Genomic DNA, 23,144 nt, shown 5'->3' with positions numbered 1-23,144 from the left:
GACAAGGATTTGAGTTGTTTCCATAGATTGTAAGGAGTGTTGCTGTGGACATTCTTGTTACTTAACATTCTGTGCCCGCAGGCTTGCTTTTTGGAGGATAGATACCTTGGAGTGAAATTGCTAAGTCACAGGGCATGCGTAACAACAATTTGTCCTAAATGTCAAATTGTTTAGTAAAGGGCTTTTTACTAATTTGTATATCCATCAGCAATGTGTAAGGATTTCGGTTATTCCACATCCTTAGCACAACTGGGTATTGTCAGATAACTTGATGGTTATCTAGTGGTCCCTCATGGCGGATTAATTTAATTTCCCTGATCACAACTAAGGTGGGGTATTTTTCATATGTTTATTGGTTATTTGGATTTTGTCTTTTGATAAGAGAAGTTAAAAGTCATTTCTCCATTTTTTTTTCCCTATTGGTTTGTCCATTAAGAATAGTTTGTACTGTGAATATTCTTGCTATTCTGATTTTGTAATAATCAGGGCAGGCTAAGCATTCACTATATTAAGACAATTCATGTGTCCTCAGACCTAGTTCTTTCCCTAGGTCTGGTTTTAGAAATGCTGGTGATAAATCAAATTTGATTTACATGATGCATCTTATATGGGAAATGTCTGTGACTCTAGGTATTTGCTCATCCTCAAGAAATGTTGGCACAGCTAGTGTAATAACTTTTGAAGATAACCATTGCTAATTTGATGATTACCAGTTGCCACTGAATGAATTGTTGAACTACTGTGTTTTATTTTTTAGAAAAAGAAGAATAATTCGTAAATTATGCGTTGGTCCAAGATGGCAGCCTAGAAAGACCCTGAACTCACCTCTTCCTATGGACACATCAAATCTACAATTACTTATAGAAAATTCCTGCTGAAAAAGGACTGAAAACTAGCTGAACAGCTTTCTCTGCAAGGGATAAAAGGACCACATCTAGATTGGGTAGGAGAGGCAGAGACACGGTCTCACCAAAACCCTGTCCCTGGCTCTGTGACACACAACAGGGAGAGACCTCACTCCTAAAGCCTCTCCCTGAGGAGTGAGGGATTTGTGCCCCACATTGGGCACCCCGACCCTTGAGACCTGCACCAAAGAGACCATCCCCCCAAAATATCTGGTTTTGAAAACCAGTGGGGTTTACATCCGGGGAACCTGGGGGGCTATGGGATCTGAGATAACTTCTGTGGAGAGGCTAGTGCATGGGCTCACTTGTCCCAGGAACCAGTGCAAAGACAGCAGTTTAAGAGGGGACTGGATTTTAGGTGATGCTCATTCAGTTGGTCATAGTAAAGAGTGCCGGAAGGGCAGGGGTTTGTTGAGATTCTTCTTAGGATGGAGGGGCTGGAAGTGTGCTTTTTTGTGTGCTCTTCTTCTACCTTGCTTGTGGAGGTGGGCATGTGAGGACACAACCTCCCTAAAGCCGAGGGCGTGCCCCACCCTCCGTGCTCATTCATTCAGTTGTAACTTCTTTTCCTTCATTTCTTATTTATTTCAGTCTTTTCTCCTGTTTTTTCCCTAATGAGTCTGGCTAAAGCCTTATTGATTTTATCTTTTCAAAGAACCAGTTCTTAGTTTCATTGATCTTTTCTATTGCTGTTGTATTTTTTTTCTTTTTTCTTTTTTCTGTTTTGTTTTGTTTTAGTATCTATTTCATTTGTTTCTGCTCTTTATTATTTCCTTCCTTCACTAACTTTGGGCTTTGTTCTTTTTTTGGTTTTTTTAGGTATAAGGTTAGATTGTTTATTTGAGATTTTTCTTGTTTCTTGAAGTGAGCCTGTGTTGCTCTAAGTTCCTTCTTAGGACTGCTTTTGTTGCATCCCAAAGATTTTGAAATATTGTGTTTCCATTTTCATTTGTTGCCATATATTTTTTGATTTCCTCTTGGATTTCTTTGTTGACTTTTGTTGTTTAGCCTTCATGTTTTTGTGTTTTTTCCAGTTTTTTCCCCCTTGTAGTTGATTTCTAGTTTTACACTGTTGTGATCAGAAAACATACCTGAGGGGTGCCTGGCTGGCTCAATTGGTAGAGCATGCAACTCTTGATCTCAGGGTCATGAGTTCAAGCCCCATGTGTGACATAGAGTTTACTTAAAAAAATAAAGTGTAAGATTAAAACTTTCTTTAAAAAAAAAGAAAGAAAAGATACTTGATACAATTTCAATCTTAAATTTATTGAGACTTGTTCATGGTCCAACATGTGATGTATCCTAGAGAAAGCTCCACGTGCACTTGAAAGAATGTATTCTGAGGTTTTTGGTTGGAATGTTCTGTATATATCTGTTAAGTCCATCTTGTCTAATGTGTTGTTCAAAACCACTGTTTCCTCATTGATTTTCTGTCTGGATAATCTATCCATTGATGTAAATGGGGTGTTAAAGTCCACTACTTTCATTGTATTGTTTTCAAGTTCTCCTTTTATGTCTGCTAATATTTGCTTTATATATTTAGGTTGTGTTGGGTGCATAGATATTTACAATTGTTTTATCCTCTTTGTTGGATTGATCCCTTTAACATTATATAATGCTCTTCTTTGTTTCTTGTTACAGTCTTTGTTTTAAAGTCTATTTTGTCTTATATAAGTATTGTTATCCCAGATTTCTTTATGTTTCCATTTGCATGAAATATCTTTTTCCATTCCATCACTTTTAGTCTGTGTGTGTCTTGAGATTTGAAGTGAGTTTCTTTCAGGGAACATGTATTTGAGTCTTGTTTTTCTTAACTATTCATCTACCCTATGTCTTTTGATTAGAGCATTTTGTTTATTTATGTTAAAATAATTATTGATAGGTATCTACTTATTGCCATTTTGTTGTTGTCTTCTGATTGTTTCTGTAGTTCTTTTCTGTTCCTTTATTCTTCTCTTGCTCTCTTCCCTTGTGATTTTTGACTTTTTTTAGTGTTATGCTCACTTTTTTATGTATTTAATATATGTTTTTGGTTTGTGGTTACCATGAGGTCCATATTCTATGTGTGTAACAGTCAATACTGACTTGATGGTCACTTAAGTTTGAACACATTGAGAAAACACTGCATTTTTACTTCTTCTTCCATGTTTTATGTATATTATATCATATTGTACATCCCTCAATGGCAGGAGTCTCTCTGGAGAGATACCTGAGGTGATGTAGTGGGAGCTGTTTTTGGAGGGGAGCCTGTTGGGGTGAGTGGGTTGGATGGAGCAAGTGGAGATAGCAAGGTAGATGGAAAGTGTCAGAACTGGCTCCTGCAGCTAGACTAAAGGAGGGCCAGAAAATTTGAATTCTCCAGGACTTCTGTTTCCAAAGAAAGTTCCTGCAGATCCCTGTCCCTTTGGCACATGTCCTGAAATTAGTCAATTAATCTCCTTCACATATACCCAGGCCCTTTAAAAAATATTGCTTCAGTGCTGGATATCAAGCTGAATGGTAGAGCTTGCTGGCCTTTTAAGAGTAGAGGTGGTGCACTGGGTGTTATACGCAAATAATGAATCATGGAACATTACATCAAAAACTAAGGATATACTGTATGGTGACTAACATAACATAATAAAAAATTACTATAAAAAAAAAAAAAAGAGTAGAGGTGGTTTCCTACAGTCCTTTGGCTCTCCCAGAGGTAAGTCCCACTGATTTTCAAAGGCAGATGTTATGGGGGCTTGTCTTCCCGGTGCAGATCCCGAGGGCTGGGCCTGCCTGCTGTGGGGCTTGGTCCCCACTCCTTCATGCCTGTGATATCCATCCTGATTCTAGGTCACTGACTGGGAGACTGGGTTCCCAAATACATCTCTGCCCTTCCTACCCTTCTTTTTTTTTTAATTTAAGCTTTTATTTACTTATTTGACAGAGAGAGCAAGAGAGTGAGAGAGTACAAGCAAGGGGAGCTGCAGACAGAGGGAGAAGCAGGCTCCCCACTGAGCAGGGAGCCTGACACAGGGCTCAATCCGAGGACCCTAGGACCATGACCTGAGCCAGTCTCAGATGCTTAATTGACTGAGCCACCCAGGCGCCCCTTCTTCTCCTTCCTCCTCCTCCTTCTCCTCTTCTTCTTCTTAAGATTTATACTTATTTATTTGACAGAGAGAGAGGAAGTTCACAAGCCAGGGGAGAGGCAACGAGAGGGGGAGAAGCAGGCCCCCTGCTGAGCAGGGAGCCCGACACAGGGCTCCATCTCAGGACCCTGAGATCATGACCTGAGCTGAAGGCAGACGCTAACGACTGAGCCACCCAGGCACCCCCATACCCTTCTTGATGTGGCTTTCTCTCCATGTCTTTAGCTCTACCAGTCTTCAGGTTGTTTTCAGAGTGAGTTTCATTACATGTAGTTGTTGTCTTGGTGTGTCTGTGGGAGAAGGTGGGCTCAGGATCCTTTTACTTCATCATACATTTCTCCCTCTTCTTTCAGCAGTTTGAGTATATTATTTCACTCTCTTCTGGCTTGCAAAGACTCTGTGGAGAAATTTGGTGAGGGTCTTATGGGGGTTCCTTTGTATGTGACAAGTCTCTTAGTGCTTTCAAAATTCTCTATTGTTGACTTCTGACAACATGATTATAATTTGTCTTGGTTGGACTTTGGATTTTTCCTTGTTGGGTTCCATTAGGCTTCAATGATCTGGATATTCATTTATTTTCCTCAGATTTGGGAAGTTTTTAGCCATTATTTCTCCAAATAAACAATCTGCTTCTTTCTTTCTCTGTTCGTCTGAGACTCAAATAATGCTTATATTGTTTGGTTTTATGGTGTCCTATAATTCCTTTAATTTTCTTCCTCCCTCCCTTTTTCTCTTTCTTTCTTTCTTTCTTTCTTTCTTTCTTTCTTTCTTTCTTTCTTTCTTTCTTTCTTTTTTCTTTCTCAATCATTTTCATTTTTGCTCCTCTGACTGAATAATTTCAAATGACCTGTTCTCACATTTGCTGATTCTTTCTACTTGTTGATCCAAGTGTCCTGTTTACTTATCTATTGAATTTTTCTATTCAGTTGTTGTGTTCTTCAGGTCTAAAATTTTAGTTTTGTTCTTTTGACATATTTTCTATATCTTTTTAAAAAATATTTTATTTATTTATTTGACAGAGAGAGACACAGCGAGAGAGGGAACACAAGCACGGGGAGTGGGAGAGGGAGAAGCAGGCTCCCCGCTGAGCAGGGAGCCTGATGTGGGGCTTGATCCCAGGACCCTGGGATCATGAACTGACCCAAAGGCAGATGCTTAACGACTGAGCCACCCAGGCGCACCATATTTTCTATATCATTGTTGATATTCTCATTTTGATAATGGACTGTTTCCTGAACTCATTGTCCATTTTTATGATAGTTAGTTTGTATTCTTTGTGAAGTAAGTCATATACCTGTTTCATTAGGGCTGGTTTCCAGAGACTTGTTTTGTGTCTTTAATTGGATCATGTTTCCTTGTTTCTTCATGTAGTTTGTAACTTTGTTTCAGGTCCGCATGTTTGAAAAATGACCACCTCTTCCAGTCTACCTGGACCAGCTTTATACAGGGAAAGATCTTTTCAAGCAGACTTGCTAGAGATTCTTGGGACTCCCGATCCTTTTCTGTGGATACATCTTCTCTTGACCTGCACAGTCAAATTCACAGTTAAAGGTATTTGCTGGCCTCTTTTTTCAGGATCTTCAAATTTTTTGGTCCCTGTGATTTTTATCTGCAGCACTGCAAATTCTCAGGAGCTACCACAAACTGCCCAGCTCTCCGTTTTCAGTAGCCTCAAGTCTTGTAGAGGATGCCAGATTCTATCAACTTTCTGTGTCAGGTAAGACAAAAACAAGTCCCATGGGAAGTCATAATGTTGGATGCATGCTCCACTATTCTTCCCCCACTGAGGAAGAGGCTGCTGAGCTGTACCGGCCTCTGTCTGCTTTACCTTGGGTCTCCTGGACCAGCACTGACTTCTAGCTCTCTTGTTCTCAGTAGCACCTAGATATCTAGAGTACGTGGGTCCCTTTCAGTGATATGAGACAAATGAGACAGAATCCAGTCCTTCAGGCAGCCCCCTGAAAGGTCAGCACATTAGATGCATGCTCCAACTTCTTTCCTCCTCTGGGAGAAACTGGGAGTTGGGAATTTTCTCTTACTTATCCAGTGCTGAGCTGGGAAGAGGGACTAGGGTGAATGAGTGTTCCAAATCATTGCCTTTGTCTCAGCAGCTCCCAACCTAGTACCTTTTCCTTTCAGGGCTTAGATTTGGACAAGACAGGAGCTAGTTCCTTGGGTAGTCCGCAAAAGTTTGAACATTGGACGTACGTTTCAGTTTTCTTTTTCCTTCCCCAGGGAGAAGCCCTGGATCTGGGAGTTTTCCCCTGATTGCGCCATGCTAGACTGTGGGAAGGGACAATGTTGAGTGAGTGTTACAACTTTTCCTACCAGGTTTGATGCAACTATTTTCATGCTCACCTGGATTGCAGGAGGTTTGTTTGTTTGTTTGTTTTTAAAGATTTTATTTATTTATTTGACAGAGAGAGAGACAGCCAGCGAGAGAGGGAACACAGGCAGGGGGAGTGGGAGAGGAAGAAGCAGGCTCCCAGCATATGAGCTTGATGTGGGGCTCGATCCCTGGACTCTGGGATCACGCCCTGAGCCGAAGGCAGATGCTTAACGACTGAGCCACCCAGGCGCCCCTGCAGGAGGTTTTTTAACTGGTTTCTGGATTTATCACAAAGGGAACTGATTTGTGTATTATTATTGAGTCAGAGTCTCTGGGGGCAGGAGGGTCTGGAAATTCCTATTCCATCATCTTGTTGATGTCACTTCTCAGGACAGATCATTCTGGTTACAAAGAATTAGACATCAATTTGGTTAGGCAGATAGAATTTAACAGAAGCCAAAAAGTGACCATCAATGACATAGTGAGTTGTTTTCAACTCTAAATCCTAAAAGTAAAATATCATGGTTGGTTAAAACTTGGTCTAAAGGAAGCACTTTCTGTGCTGAAAACAACTTAGCTGTAAAAATGCTACTTCTAAATGGTTTACGCTACATTAGGATAGCTGAAGATCTGGAACAGGGGCATAAGGTGCCTAATGGGAAGATCAAAGCAGTAGCTGTCAATTGATATGGAAGTATGTCAGCATTTAACGATCAGGTGCATGTTGGCTGAATATCAAGGCTTTGGCTGCAAATTCTTGAGGGAGAATGGACAGAGATAGACAAATTTCTTACTGGCTGCTTTTACTAGATAGATCCCCCCCGCCCCCCCACCGCACCGTCTTAAACTTTACCTGAGGGTATAAACTCTGGGTGTCCCAGGTCTGTCAAGGGTCTTAGCATCAGTTCCTCCACTTTGCTCAGACCCAAAGCTTAGTCTCCTGTCTTTCCCCAACCAATGTTAGTCCTCAAAGCTGTTGGTTCCTGACATCAGCGTTTGGTACCAAGGCAATCTCAGCTTCTGTGTTTGTTTGTCACTCTAGATTCAATTTATTCATTCTTCTTTATTTTATCTTTGTTTTTATTGCTTCTTTGTAATTTCCCTTATTTTCTTTCTGTGAGGGTAATAATGCATTTAAATATTGTTTGTGTAATTAATGTAGCATCTGATTTTTTTGTGTGTGTGGATAGAGAATGTTTCAGAGTAATCGACCCACCATATTCCAGAAGCGGAGATTTCTATTTAAGTACTCTTTGTAATACACTGTGTTTTCTACCACTTGAAGTCTCAGTGGGGTTTGCCTAAAATTTTGGTAAAAAGTCATCCATCATTGATGCTGGTATCAATGTCGTTACTAGTATTTTTTACAAAGTCTTCTCAAAGGAGCAGGGACCTCTTATTACTTTCCTAGTCTGGTACAAAATAAAAGCTAAATAAGTATTTGTCGAAAAGCATTCCTGACTGTATTCTTTTATGCCATACCTTTCAGTGCTCCAAGATACACCCTTCTTTTTAGACAAGCAACCTTAGTTTCCCCAGGGACACAGTAGAACTTTCCCACCACATCTTTATGTGTGCTTCCTCCCACCCAGAACCTTCCTATAGTTCAGGGTCCAGTTACAGTTCCTTTTTTATCACTAAATCTCTTGTATTCACTTAATTCACATTTCCTTTTTTAATCAATTTAAGAAAAGACTGTCAACAGAGGGTTACTGGGTATAGTGAACCTGTCAAACTGCCAACCAGAAATCTTGAATTTGTCAGGACAGTCTCTTTTGAATCATTCTTTTGCAATGTCAAACCATAGGTTCTTAAGTGGAATTTAGGAATTGTTGTCATATTTCCCTGACCTCAATGTCTTCATCTAAAAAATTAAAGAGTGTCATCTTTAAGGAGATACAAGGAGAGAAAGCTTATAAGATGACGAGTGATTTCCTGGCACATAGTAGAGAAGACACAAGTTAGTTTCCTCCCTTGCTGGCCTGTAGTGATTATATTGTTAAAATTATTCTGCCATTTAATTAAATCTTACCTTTCATTTTGGCACGATTCTGCAACCTCCTGTTAAGTCCTGTTTTCTTAAGCAGTTTGTAAACTCAAATAGGGTTAGGTCTAGTCTTCGACTTAAGTGGGTACTCTCTAGTTTCAGTGTAGTGCTATGCATGGAGTTCAAAACGTCCTTATTGATTTAAATTTACTATGTGCTCTGGAATTGGAAGTTAACATTCCTTTACTTTCTTGCTGCCATTGTTGAGGGTTACCTTGTGCTCGGCACCGTGCTACGTGTTTTATACACAGGTGCTCCTTTAATCTTTGTTAACACTCTGAGGTAGGTCTTTATATAAACTTTTAATTTTGGAATAATTTCTAACTTACAAAAGAACTTCAAGAATAGTAGAAAAAGTCCTTATTTACCCTTCACTAGAGATCCTGTTCAAGATTCTCCAACTGCCCCAATAATGTCATTTGTAGCAGAAGAAAGTATAAGATCATGCATTACACTCAATTTTCATATCACTTTATCTCTTTTAATCTGAAACAGTTCTTCAATTGTTCCTTGTCTTTCATGGCCCTGATATTTTTGAAGTGTATTGGTCAGTCATTTTGTAAAATGTCTCTCAATTTGAGTTTGTTTGAATTTTCTTCATGACTGGATCTTGATGATGCACTCCCTCTGCTCCCCCCCCCCTTTTGGGTCAGATTATCATAGAAGTGAAATTGTGTTCTTCTCATTGTCCCAGGACTAGTAGCATTAATTTTGCTCCCTTGTTAAGGTCTTACACGTTTTCCACTGTAAAGTTACTTTTTTTCTTTTTCATAATTAATAAGTATTTTGTGGTTGGAGAAATGTTAAATGCACTTTGGAGCAATGTAAGTACTGATTCTTATTCCACTTTTACTCATTAGCTTCCACACCCATTGTTTTGTTTTGTTTTTGCATGAATTATTGTAGAATGGTTACTAAATGGTGATTTTAAAAGTTCCATTATTCTGTCTACATTTATTAGTTGGCATTCTACTGCGAGAAAGGCTTTGTCTTTTTCATATGCATGTATGTGTATGAGTGTGAACTCATGAATTGCTGTTTTACTCAATGGGGCTCAATCTATTATTATCATTATTTATTTTGACGCTTACATTTCCCCAGTTTGGGCAGCCCCTGTTTCCTTTCGACACATCTCTACTATTCTTTGAGCACTTTACTACTGTCTGGCACAACACATTTTTCCAGGCTTATCTTATCCTGTTCTTCCCTATTGTAGATTTGCAATCAGCCATCTATTCAATAATCTTTCCTTTTGTTTGGTGGAGACTGGTATTTAGAAGCCAAGACCTGGGTTCTAGATGTGCTCATTATTATTACAGTGCTCTTTGTCCAGACCCTTTCAGTGCGCTGACCTAAGAAATGCAACCGTTCTACAATAATTCATGCAAAAACAAAACAAAACAATGGGTGTGCAAGCTATATATACATATATATAGATGCAACACAAACAGACACCATACATACACACCACTTTTTATTTATGTTATCCTCAATTCTAATACAACAATCCTAGTGTTCATTCTAGTTTCCCTCTTGACATATTTTTGTATGGTTAGTATATTTTATTTAATTATTTTATTTAATTGTTTTTTAAAAAAGATTTTATTTATTTATTTGACAGAGAAAGAGAAGGGGAGAGAGAACACAAGCAGGGGGAGTGACAGGCAGAGGGAGAGGGAGAAGCAGATTCCTCGCTGAGAAGGAGCCCGATGCAGGACTCGATCCCAGGACCCTGGGATCATGACCTGAGCTGAAGGCAGACACTTAACTGACTGAGCCACCCAGGCACCTTACGGTAAGTATATTTTAACCCATAGTTTCTAGTTGAGGAAACTGATGCTTGGGGAGATGAGGTACAATCAAAAGAGCTGTGATTTGAACCAAAGTGACCTGACTCCAAAGTTAACATTCTTGTCTATTACTTGCTATTATTGTCTGCTACAGAGGGTGGTCTTCTGTTAGAAATAACTGTCAGGGTCTTCAACCTACCCAAGAAAAAGAGAAGATTTTTCAAGATGAATAGGGGATAAAAAAGGCAAAATAATAAAAAAGCCATAAACTTTGCATCAGAGGCATAAGGGCTGTGCTACGCCAGTGCTTGACTTCCAGGAGCTGAGACATGTGGAAACGAAGTCTCATTCAGTAGGAAAAGTCAAAGGAGATTCACTCTGTATAAGGTCCGTGCTCAGATACTTAAATGAGGTGATCCAAATGGAAATAAATGAGATAGGATGGTCTTTTTTATAAACACCAGAACTTCTCTAACAATGTTCCATTGAAGGAGGCTGTATGGTACATGGGAAAGAACATAAATCTTGGCTTCTGTTAGATTTGCTTGGGCATCTGGGCTCTGCCACTTGTGAGTTAGTTGTTATTGGATAAATTACCTAACTTCTCTGCATCTAGGTTTATTTATTTGTAAAATAAAAATAAATGTACCTTGTTATAAGGTTATTATATGGAGAAATGACATGGAGATGACAAATTAAAAAAAAAGGTCTGTGGGCTCTTGGTAATTGTTAGTTCTGTTACTTCCTCTCTTTATCATAAAAAGAGAAGGGGCTTGACCATATTTGTATAATCCTATAAGTCAAAGAATTGTACAGGAAGGGGGATAGGAAAAGGACAGGAGAAACTCAGGCAAGTTGGCACTATTGTTTTTCTTCAATTAGACTTTTTTCCCCCCCGCAATACCCATGTGGCCTACACTTCCCAAATCCTAATAGAATTACCAAAAGCCTGATTGTTCTGGTAGACATATTGCTTTTCCTTTGGTGAAATTTCAGGTAAGGGTCAGATAGGGATTTTCAGCCAATATGCACCAAGTTACTAAGACGTTGAAATACTTCCATACCAATTGACAACTCACTCCTGCTTTGATCTTCCCCTTAGGCATTTTATGCCCTTGTTCCAGATCCTCAACCATCCCACGGTCTAGCATGAACCATTTAGAAGTAGTATTTTTGCTAAGTAGTTTTCAGACAGAATTTTAACCAACTGTGGTGTTTTGTATTTAGGATTTAGGATTTAATGTTGAAAACAACTCACTATGCCATTAATGGCCACTCAGGGGCCTTTATTATATTGAATCTTCCCTATAGAGCTGATGGGGGAATAGAGGATGAGAGTACATTGCTGCCCACTCCTTAATATCTGGGGGGCTTCAGACCAGAGCAATGAAGGGCCTGAGCACAACAACCCCTCTGATTACTGGCAAAACTTGACTCAAATTTTGGCTCTTTTGGGGCTTGGTCTAGAATACTTTACCCTTTCACTATGTTTCCCTAACTGTATATTGGGGCAGGGAATAGAGTGAGGGTAAGATTACAGTTTCATTCTCTCTGAGACTGTATAGGCTCCGAGAGATGACTTCAGACCAAACCCAACTTCAAACCCAAGCAGGAAGAATCCAGCTGGTTACACATATCCTCAACATGATGATAATAAAGAAATCACTCTCTGCACCTGCCGAAGTTCAGAGAGGGAAATGAGCCCTGGTTGTTTCAAATGATCAAGAGACACATGTACCTGGAGGGGGCTGTGTAATCAGGTGAATCCATTTATTACCTTCAGAAAAATTTGATTATTTTTGGAGTCTTAGGACATTCTGTGAGGAGATGTTGGCTTGGAACTGATCCCTGGCCACATACAGGGAAGAAAGGCCTCAGTGCTTGCTTTCAAGATCAGATGCCTGAATGCCATTGGGACTAGTGCCCAGAAGTCCCCTGGGATAGTTTGCATTCTTCCTTAGTCTCTGCCAGATTGTCTACAAAACATGATTTTTCCTTTGAACAATTAAGTCTCTTCCTCCTCAAATTTCTTGGCACAACTGTAACAAACTGGGCTGTCCTTATCTCCATGGTTTTCTGCAAGGCACTGTGGAGAAAGGCACTTCTGCAACACTGGTCAGGAATCTGGCATGTGACAAGTATTCAGCCTTACTTATAACTGTGAGCAAATCCTCAGCCCACCTTTCCTTTTCTCACTCATATCTGAAAGAAGTGAGGCACAAACCCAATGTGGCGAAACATGCAAGGGCCATCACCGTGAGTGTAAAGGAGAAAACCAGTATACCCATCTATCCAGCATGGAAATAGAGGGCTCCAGACAGCAGAAAAAGGGGGAAATTCAGTTCAGGTCAGTGTGGTCAACATTTGTGGCACTCCACTTCATGCCAGGCCCAGTGCGGTGTTCCAGGAACTTCAGTATAGGGAAGATTCTTGCCCTCACAGTCACAAGGTCATAAGGTTATAATTTTATTATAATGAGATAAAAGTTACAGTAGTTTAATGTATAAATGTATGGAAACTTGGGGCATAAAATTGAGCTTTGGGGGAAACAGAAAAGGATTCCTGGAGAAGATGATACCTTGGAGTAGAATCTTTAAGGATAAGTGGGAATTAACCAAGAAGTACAGGAAAGTGGGTTCCAGGAAAACTCAGTAGATTCACAGGATCAGGGCACAAAGGTATAGGAGAATATGGTGTGTGCAGATATAAACACATATTTATGTATTGCTAAAATGTGGGTGTGGTTAAGATGAACCTGGAGAGGGACGAAGAGCCAAGTCACGAAAGACCATGAATGAAATTTAAACCAATGTAGACTCAATATATGGAGTGCAGGGAAATGATATGGTCTGATATGCCTTTTGGATAGATCCATTCGGCAGCCCTGTGCAGGATGGATTTAGGGAGTAAGATTAGAGTTAAGGAAGTTAGGGGGCACCTGGGTGGCAAAGCGTCTGCCTTCGGCTCAGGGCGTGATCCCGGCGTTACAGGATCGAGTCCCACATCAGACTCTTCCGCTATGAGCCTGCTTCTTCCTCTCCCACTCCCCCTGCTTGTGTTCCCTCTCTCGCTGGCTGTCTCTCTCTGTCGAATAAATAAATAAAATATTAAAAAAAAATAGAGTTAAGGAAGTTAGAAGGCTTTAACTTTGGACAGTCAGCTCTTTAGGCAACACCTCTCTTGGCTTACCCCTTACACTAAAACATCACTCAGGCAGGTAGTGTCCACTATAGAATTATTAATAAGAAAGTGATATTATACAAGCAAAGCTACGTAGACGTTGAAGGGAGAGGTAATGCTACTATCTGAAGAAGAGTGGTCTGACTCTGGGGTTGTCATTAATCCTGTGGATTTACCATCATCTAAGGTCTATCTTGGTTTTCCAGTTTCCAAAACCGTATCCATCCCCCAGGATCAGACTCACATAAAACAGGCTCATAAGATTTATCTATGAGAGAAGTATCACAATATATTAATTTGTGATGAAAAAGTCGGAATGGGTTTGAAATACTCTTTAAAATTTTTTTAATTTAAATTCAGTTTAGTCAACATCCAGTGGATTATTACTTTTAGGGGAAAATTTGGTGATTCATCAGTTGGCATGTAACAGGTGGCATATAACACCCAGTGCTCATTATATCATGTACCCTCCTTAATGCCCATCACCTAGTTACCCCATCCGGAATTGTGGTGCTGCCAGCTTTGATTTTCTTTTTCAGCTTTTGGTTATTCGGGTTCTTTTCTGGTTCTATACATATTTTAGGATTATTTGTTCCAGTTCTGTGAAAAATGTTGATGGTATTTGATAAGGATTGCATTGAATGTATAGATTGCTCTGGGAAGCATAGGCATTTTAACAATATTTTTTCTTCCAATCCCTGAGTTTGAAACGTTTTTCCATTTCCTTGTGTCTTCCTCAATTTCTTTCATGAGTGTTCTATAGTTTCCAGAGTACAGATCCTTTACCTCTTTGGTTAGGTTTATTCCTAGGTATCTTACAGTTTTTGGTGCAATTGTAAATGGGATTGATTCCTTAATTTCTCTTTCTTTTGTCTCGTTGTTAGTATATAGAAATGCAACTGATTTCTGTTCATTGATTTTATATCCTGCCACTTTGCTGAATTGCTGTATGAGTTCTAGCAATTTTGGGGTGGAATCTTTTGGGTTTTCCACATAGAGTATGATGTCATCTGAGAAGAGTTGAGAATTTGACTTCTTCTTTGCCAATTTGAACGCCTTTTATTTCTTTTTGTTGTCTGATTGCTGAGGCTAGGACTTCTAGTACTATGTGGAACAATAGTGGTGATAGTGGACATCCCTGTCAGGTTCCTGACCTTAGGGGAAAATCTCTAAGCTTTCCCCATTGAGAATGATATTCACTGTGGGCTTTTCATACATGGCCTTTTATGATACTGAGGTGTGTTCACTCTATCCCTACACTGTAGAGAGTTTTAATCAAGAAAGGATACTGTACTTTGTCAAATGCTTTTTCTGCATCAATTGAGAGGGTCATATTGTTCTTGTCCTTTCTTTTATTAATGTGATGTACCACATTGATTGATTTGGGGATGTTGAACCACCCTTGCAGCCCAGGAATAAATCCCACTTGGTTTTGGTGAATAATACTTCTAATGTACCATTGGATCCTATTGGCTAGGATCTTGGTGAGAATTTTTGCATCCATATTCATCAGGGTTATTGGTCTGTAATTCTTTTTGGTGCGGTCTTTGTCTGGTTTTGAGGTCAAGGCAAAGCTGACCTCATAGAACAAGTTTGGAAGTTTTCCTTCCATTTCTATTTTTTCAAATAGCTTCAGAAGAATAGGTATTAGTTCTTCTTTAACCGTTTAGTAGAATTTCCCTGGGAAGCCATCTGGCCCTGGTCTTTTGTTTATTGGGGGATGTTTGATTACTGCTTCAATATTCTTGCTGGTTATGGGTCTATTCAGGTTTTCTATTTCTTCCAGTTTCAGTTTTGGAGTTTATACATATCTAGGAATACATCTATTTCTTCCAGAATGCCTAATTTGTTGGCATATAGTTGCTCATAATATGTTCTTATAATTGTTTGTATTTCTTCAGTGTTGGTTGTAACCTCTCCTCTTTCATTCATGGTTTTATTTATTTGGGCCCTTTCTCTTTCTTATTGATAAGTCTGGCTAGGGGTTTATCAATCTTATTAATTCTTTCACAGAAGGAGCTCCTAGTTTCATTGATCTGTTCTACTTTTTTTAAAAAAATTTCTATATGATTTATTTCTGCTTTAATATTTCTCTTCTTCTGCTGGATTTAGGCTTTATTTGCTCTCTGTTTTTTAGTTCCTTTAGGCTGTGTATTTGAGACTTTTCTTGTTTCTTGGTGAAGGCCTGTATTGCTGTATACTTCCCTCTTAGGACCGCCTTTGCTGCATCCCAAGGGTTTTGAACAGTGCTTTCATTTTCACTTGCTTCCATGTATTTTTAAAATTCTTCTTTAATTTCCTGGTTGACCCATTCATTCTTTAATAAGATATCTTTTAAAGACCATGTATTGGTGGACCTGTGAAATGTCTTTTTATGGTTGACTTCATATTTCATAGCATTTTGGTCTGAAAATATGCATGGTATGATCTCAATCTTTTTGTACTGGTTGAGACCTGATTTGAGACCCAGTATGTGATCTATTCTGGAGAATGTTCCATGTACCCTCAAAAAGAATGTGTATTCTGCTGTTTTAGAATGAAATGCTCTGAATATATCTGTTAAGTCTTTGGTCCAGAGTGTCATTCAAAGCCCGTGTTTTCTTGTTGATCTTCTGCTTACATGATCTGTCCGTTGCTGTGAGTTGGGTGTTAAAGTCCCCTACTATTATTGTATCATTATTAATGAGTTTCTTTAATTTTGTTATTAATTGCTTTATATATTTGCTGCTCCCAAGTTAGGGACATAAATATTTACAATTATTAGATCTTCTGGTTAGATAGACCCCTTTATTATGACATAGTGTCCTTCTTCATCTCATATCAGTTCTTTGGTTTAAAATTTAGTTTGATTGATATAAGGATGGCTACTCCAGCTTTCTTTTGATGTCTATTAGCATGATAAATGGTTCTCTATCCCCTCACTTTCAATCTAGAGGTCTCTTTGGGTCTAAAATGAGTCTGTTGTAAGCAGCATATTGACTGGTCTTTTTTTTTTTTTTTAAATCCATTCTGATACCCTATGTCTTTTGATTGGAGCATTTAGTCCATTTCCTTTTGGAGTGTTCCTGTAGATTATCTCGGTTCCTTTCTGGTCTTTGTTACTTTTGTTCTCTCTCTCCACTCAAAGGGTCCCCTTTAAAATTTCTTGCAGGGCTGGTTTAGTATTCACAAATTTCTTTAGTTTTTGTTTGTCTTGGAAACTATCTCTCCTTCTATTCTGAATAACAGCCTTGCTGGATAAAGTATTCTTGGCTGCATATTTTTCCCATTTAGCATGTTCAATATATCATTCCAGTCCTTTCTGGCCTGCCAGGTCTCTGTGGACAGGTCTGCTGCCAGCCTTATGCGTCTACTCTTGTAGATTAAGGACCTCTTGTCCCAAGCTGCTTTCAGGATTTTCTCTTTATCTTTTTATATATATATATTTTTAAAAGATTTTATTTATTTATTTGACAGAGATAGAGACAGCCAGCGAGAGAGGGAACACAAGCAGGGGGAGTGGGAGAGGAAGAAGCTGGCTCATAGCGAAAGAGCCTGATGTGGGGCTCGATCCCATAACGCCGGGATCACGCCCTGAGCCGAAGGCAGACGCTTAACCGCTGTGCCACCCAGGCACCCCGATTTTCTCTTTATCTTTGTAATTTGTAAGTTTCACTATAATATGTTGAGGTGTTGATCTGTTTTTGTTGATTTTGAGGTAAGTTCTCTGTGCCTTTTGGACTTGAATGTCTGTTTCCTTCCCCAGATTGGGGAACTTCTCAGCTATAATTTGCTCAAATAAACCTTCTGCCTCTTTTTCCTTGCTCTTCCTCTTCTGGGACCCCTATAATATGGATATTATTTCACTTTGCTGAGTTCCCTAAGTCTAACTTTGTGATCTAATAGTTTTCTTTCCCTCTTCTTTTCAGCTTCCTTATTTTCCATCATTTTATCTTCTATATCGCTGATTTGCTTTTCTGCTTCATTCATCCTTGTTTTAATGGCCTCCACTTGGGACTGCATCTCAGTAATAGCACTTTTAATTTGGGCCTGGCTAGATTTTAATTCTTTCATCTCTGCAGTAAAGGGATTCTCTAGTGTCTTCTATGCTTTTTTCAAGCCCAGCTAGTATCTATATAATCATTGTTTTAAATTCTGGTTCACACATCTTAATTATATTTGTATTGATTAAATCCCTGGCTGTGAATACTACCTCCTATTCTTTCTTTTGGGGTGAATCTTTCTGTCTTGTTATTTTGTCCAGAATAGAAAAAGAAAAACAACCAAACAACAATAACAACAACAACAAAACGAAAAAAAGACTAGATCCTGGGTGTGTTTTGTTCTGCTTGTTAAAAGAAACTAGATCCCCAAATAAGAAAGAAAAACATACATGTAAAATGCATAGAAAGGAAAGAAAAAATAAAAAATATCAAGTATATATAAAAATACAAATTAAAAATAATAAAAAAAGAATTGAAAAATTAAAAAAACTGAAAAAATAATACTAAAAGACTAAAGAATACAAATACAAAGAATGCTACATTCTGTTTTCCCTTAGAGCTGAAGCTTTGCAGCCCTCTATGATCAGTAAACTGAGTGTGAAGTAGCTGTTTGTGCTGGTCTTCTGGGGAAGGGGTCTGTTGCACTGATTCTCAGGTGGACTAGTGGCATTGCTTCTCCAGGGTCCAGGGAGGCAGGGCTTGGTGTAAGCAGCTCTGGACTTCACTAGCATTCTGTTTTCCCTTAGAGCTGAAGCTTTGCAGCCCTCTATGATCAGTAAACTGAGTGTGAAGTAGCTGTTTGTGCTGGTCTTCTGGGGAAGGGGTCTGTTGCACTGATTCTCAGGTGGACTAGTGGCATTGCTTCTCCAGGGTCCAGGGAGGCAGGGCTTGGTGTAAGCAGCTCTGGACTTCACTAGGTGGTGTTGTTTTGCTCCCTGAAAGCTTTCAGCATTGATGAGTGGGAAGAATATGGCAGAGCCCTGCTTTCTAGCCCTGGAGCTGAAAATTTGCACCCCCACTCTTCAGTGAGCCCTCACAGAAAATCAATCACTCCTGTCTCCTGGTTTGTCAGAATTCTGTGTTCACCCAGCCTGTAACGACTGAGTTTCAAAACTCCAAATTTTTGGAACAGTGTGGACTGGTGCTGTTACTGTGGGAGAGGTGGGGGTGGGGGGGACTCTCCCCAAGCTTCTGCCTTTTGCTGGACCCATCCCAGGAAAGCTGTTGCACAAATGTGCAGTGGTTCACAGTTTATGGCAACACTGAGCAGAAAGCGGGCACCTAGACTCGCTGTTCTCATCTGGCTTTCCTGCTCCTATGCCTGAGACCTCTGCTGCACTCAGACATCACCCAATCTTCTTGCCACCCCAAGGATCCCAGATGTCACTGTCACACCTGGGATTCTACCCTGCTTCACCACCTGAGCACCTTTAAGCCAGGCATGTCCCCCACTGTAGCAGACTTCTAAAAGTTCCAATTCTACACTCTGGTGCTAACAATACTTTGCAGTAGCCTCCTTAAGCAGGCTCTCTTCTCTCTGCCATATCCTCAGCTCTGTCACACCAGATTCAAGTTTCTGAAACTCCTACCTTCCAAATGGTGGTCACTTTTCTACTGTAGACTTGAAGCATTTGTTTGCTCAGATCTCTGATTGATTTCTCAGGTGTTCAGAATGATTTGATAACTATCTAGTTGTATTCAAGGGATGAGACAAACTTAAGGTCCCCCTGCTTCCCCACCATCTTAACTCCTCCTCCAGGTTTGGAATATTCGATGTCAGCTTGGTTGTAGCAAGCGTGACTCTGTGGGAGCCTCTCATGCCCTGCTCGAGTGTATACAGAGTTGGGGTATTTTATGCTGACAATTACATTGGTGAGGGTTTGTCCAGAGAAAAATGTTTCTCGTTGATATGAGCTTGAAGTCCACACATCTTACACTGATTTTCCTTGGTTTGTGTCCTAAAACATGCTTCCCGAAGCTGAAATAATATTAACGTTGAGACTTATCTGGTGGATGGAGTACACTTCCGTGGTAACATATCTTATCATCCTTAAAGTCGAAAGCTCCTCATGGTACCCAGTGATATCTTTTTCATAGGGTGCTATGGGATGTGGGTAATCTCCTTCCAGGCTGAGCTGAGCATAATCTGTTGGTTTCATAGTAGTCTTTTATTATTCTTTGTATTTCTGTGGTATCAGTTGCGAGGTCTCCTTTTTCATTTATAATTTTATTTGAGTTCTTTGCCTTTTTTTCTTGATTATTCTAGGTAATGGTCAATTTTGTATATGTTTTCGAAAAACCAACTCTTAGTTTTGTTATTTTTTCTATTGTTTTTCTAGCCTCTATTTCTATTCTAATATTTATAATTTCCTTCCTTCTGCTGACTTTGGGCTTAGTTTGTTATTCTTTTTCTAACTCCTTGAGGTGTAAAGTTGGGTTGATTATTCATATTATTAATTAGTGATCTTTGGCTTACTTAAAAAAATCCTTTAGCATTTTTTGGAAGGCAAATTTGTTTGGTAATGTCTTCACTGCTTCTTCATTTCTAAAGGAAAGGTTTGGTGTTTGTAATATCGGTTGGCTGTTTTTTTTCTTTCTGCCCTTTGTATATGCCATTCCACTCCCTCTTGGCCTGGAGGGTTTTTGCTGAGAATCTGGTGATAGTCTTATGGGAATTCCTTTGTATGTCACAAGTCTTTTTTCTCTTGCTGCTTAAAAATTCTCTCTTTGTCTTGACTTTTGACAATTCGATTATATATGTTGCAGTAATTTTCTTTAGATTCATTTTGCTTCAGGCCTAATAAACCTCAACCAGCTGGATTTCATATCCCTCTCAAGATTTGTGAATTTTTTAGCCTTTATCTCTTTAAATAAACTTTCTGCCCCTTTCTCTTTCTCTTCTCCTTCTGAGACTCTTATAATTCATATATTTGTTCCCTTAATAATGCTTCATATGTCCCATATGTTTATTCATTGTTTCTCATTTTTTTTCTTTTTATTCTTCTAACTGGCTGATTTCAAATGACCTATGTTCAAATTCACTCATTCTTTTGCGTGATTTGTCTCCTTTTGAATCTCTCTATTGAATTTTGCATTTCTGTCATTGTATTCTTTAGGTCCAAGAGTTCTGTTTGGTTCTTTTTATGGTTTTTATTTCTTTTCTTTTCTTCTTAGAAACTGCTTTTTTTCCATCAACCTTATTTCCATTTTGTTTGCCTTTGGGGAAAGCAACTTAAGACCACTCAGTGGTTCCTTTACAGTTTCTATTTCTTTATTAAACTTCTCAATTTGTTCATGCATTGTTTTCCTGTTTTCATTTAGTTGTCTGTGTGTGTGTGTTTCATCTCACTGAGCTTCTTCAAGATGATTACCTGGAATTTTTTGTAAGGCAATTTGTGGATCTCCATTTCTCTAGGGTTGGTTACTATAGCTTTATTAGTACTCTTTGTGGTGTCATGTTTGCCTGATTCTTTGTAATCTGTGTAGCCTTTCATTTGTATTTGTGCATTTGAAGGAGCAAACACCTCTTCAGGTCTATATAGACTGTTTTTGGCAGAAAAAGATTTTCTCATTTGGGATCCTCAGGGTGATGGTATTGTTTTCAGGGTCAAAATCGAGCTCTGAGCAGAGTTCGAGCCAATTTACATGGCTTCTATTGGGTGTATAGCGGGATGCATAGTTGACGGGCCTGTTACCTGGTGCTTGCATGGGCATGGATCATGTCCCGTCCCTGGATGGACAGGTCTGCCTGCAGGACTTTAGTCAGTGGGCTGTTGCTGATACGAGGGTCAACTTCAAGGTCCACAGATGGTGGGACTGTTATCAGGTGTACAGATGGTGTGGCTCCCTTATGGTTCCTGAAGGGGAGTTTCTGGTAGGTGACTGAGTGGGTCACTGCATTGGAAGAATTTGTTTTGGACCATGGCTGAGAGGGTCTGAACTCAGTAACAGGGCTGCTTCACAGTCCACAGCTGGAACCCAAATCTGTAAGCCTGTGTCCAGGCCACAGATTGGCATGCCTCCTGCTAGGTTTCTGGGTAGACAAAACTGCCCTTAGATTCAGCTAAGTGGTTCTGCAGCCTGGTCACATGGCTGCTTCTGGATCTGCAGTCAGACTGATGCTGGTAGGCCTGCTACTTGGGACACAGATGGATGTGTCTCCCTGCAGGTAGCTGGGCAGGCAGGATCACTCTTGGACCATGTCTGAGAGTGACTGGATCTGGGTTATGGGGCCCCTTTAAGATCCACAGTCAGACTGACTCATGGGCCTATCTCCCAGGGCATAGATGGATGTGTCCCCTGGTGGGTTCTTGGTGGCCTAGCAGAAGTGTTCTCAGCCCACTGCTGTGGGAGGCTGGAGCTGAGTTACAGGACCATAACTTGTTTCAGGATCTACAGTTGGATTGACATTGGGAAGCTTGCCTTGGGACATGGATGGGTACCTGTGAAGGCTGGGCTGGTGGCTCAGAGGGACTGGAGGTGGGTCATGAGTCACTTTGGGGTTCACAGTTGAAATTGAGGTCAGTAGACCCGTTACTTGGGGCATGAGTATATGCATGACCCTTGCTGGGCCCCTTAACAATGGTGCTGGTGGCAGGACCAAAGTCAAATGGAGCTGTAGCTGAGATCCCAGGGGCATGAGGTCATTTTTAGGTCTGTAGTTGGGACTGCAGTCAGTGAATCTGCCAACTGGGCATGGGCCCGATTTCACAAAAATAACCCTCCCTGGTCTAGGGCTCCACCAGGAATTTACAGTCTCCACCTGGATCCTAAAGGTCCCACAAAGGTACTTTTCCCTGTGGCTGGCTGCCAAATTGTTGTTGCTATGGGACGACTGCTGGGGGGGACCTCCTAGTCCTCCATCTTGCTGATTTCACTCTTAGTTATGAGCTTCGTGAGTCAGGGTATGTTTTGTCAGTCTGATTTCCATTTCAATTCTGTCACTTCAACAATCTAGCTATCAGTAGGGAAAATTTTCACCTTACTGCCCTCTGTCTTCCCTTCCTGCTGGTCTGTTTATCATTCTGGGTCCCATACAGATTACTACATTACACCTTCCTAAAGTCTATGACTTCATATAACCCTTGAGGAATGATTTCTATTTATTTTATCTCTCTTACTAGATAATAAGTTCTTTATAGTCATGGAATCAGTATCACTCTTTCTCTCTATATGAATATAGTGTAATATGTAAAGATCAATTTTTCTTTTTTTCTTTTTTTAAGTAGGGTCCATGCCCAACATGGGACTCAAACTCATGACCCTGAGATCAAAAGTCACATGCTCTACTGACTGAGGCAGCCAGGTGTCCTAAGATAAAAACAGTTTTTTAAAAATAATTTTTTTACTAGTATCAATCTTTAAAATAGTTTCAGATGTGTAAAAAGGTTGCAAAAATAGTACAGAAATTTCCTACCTATTCATTTTTCAACAACTATTTCTTGAGCTTTTATCATGAGTAAGCAATGGTTCAAAGATATCAAGCTGACAGGGACAGAATAAATTAAAATAAGATGTGGTAAGTACATTGTTTGAGGTCTACATGACTGCTTCAGGAATACAGAAGGCCACTGTCTAACCATGTGGATGATAGAGCCTGGAAAGGGCAGGAAAGTCTTAAAAAGCATCACCAACCTGATACTCAAATTTGAGTCTTAAGGTAAATTTTGGACAAGCTACGTGATGATTGTGAGGGTAGGGAGAAAGACACTTGCAGACAGAGACGTTTTATGTGTAAACTCAGAGGAGGAAGGAGGTATGGAGTATTTGGGTGAGAGAAGGTGAAGTG

General features: G+C 39.8%; 1 non-coding gene across 1 annotated transcript; it reads left to right on the top strand.

The window, feature by feature from the left end:
• The first annotated feature begins 447 nt into the window (after positions 1-447).
• Positions 448-579, top strand: LOC121101942. Its single transcript, XR_005833977.1, has one exon. It is a non-coding gene; the product is annotated as a small nucleolar RNA SNORA72 (small nucleolar RNA).
• The last annotated feature ends 22,565 nt before the right edge of the window (positions 580-23,144 follow it).

The sequence above is a fragment of the Ursus maritimus genome, unplaced genomic scaffold (assembly GCF_017311325.1).
Source record: "Ursus maritimus isolate PB19 unplaced genomic scaffold, ASM1731132v1 scaffold_11, whole genome shotgun sequence".
Classification (NCBI taxonomy): domain Eukaryota; kingdom Metazoa; phylum Chordata; class Mammalia; order Carnivora; family Ursidae; genus Ursus; species Ursus maritimus.
Note: the sequence above shows the minus strand (reverse complement) of the source record. Positions and strands in the feature narration are given on the sequence as shown.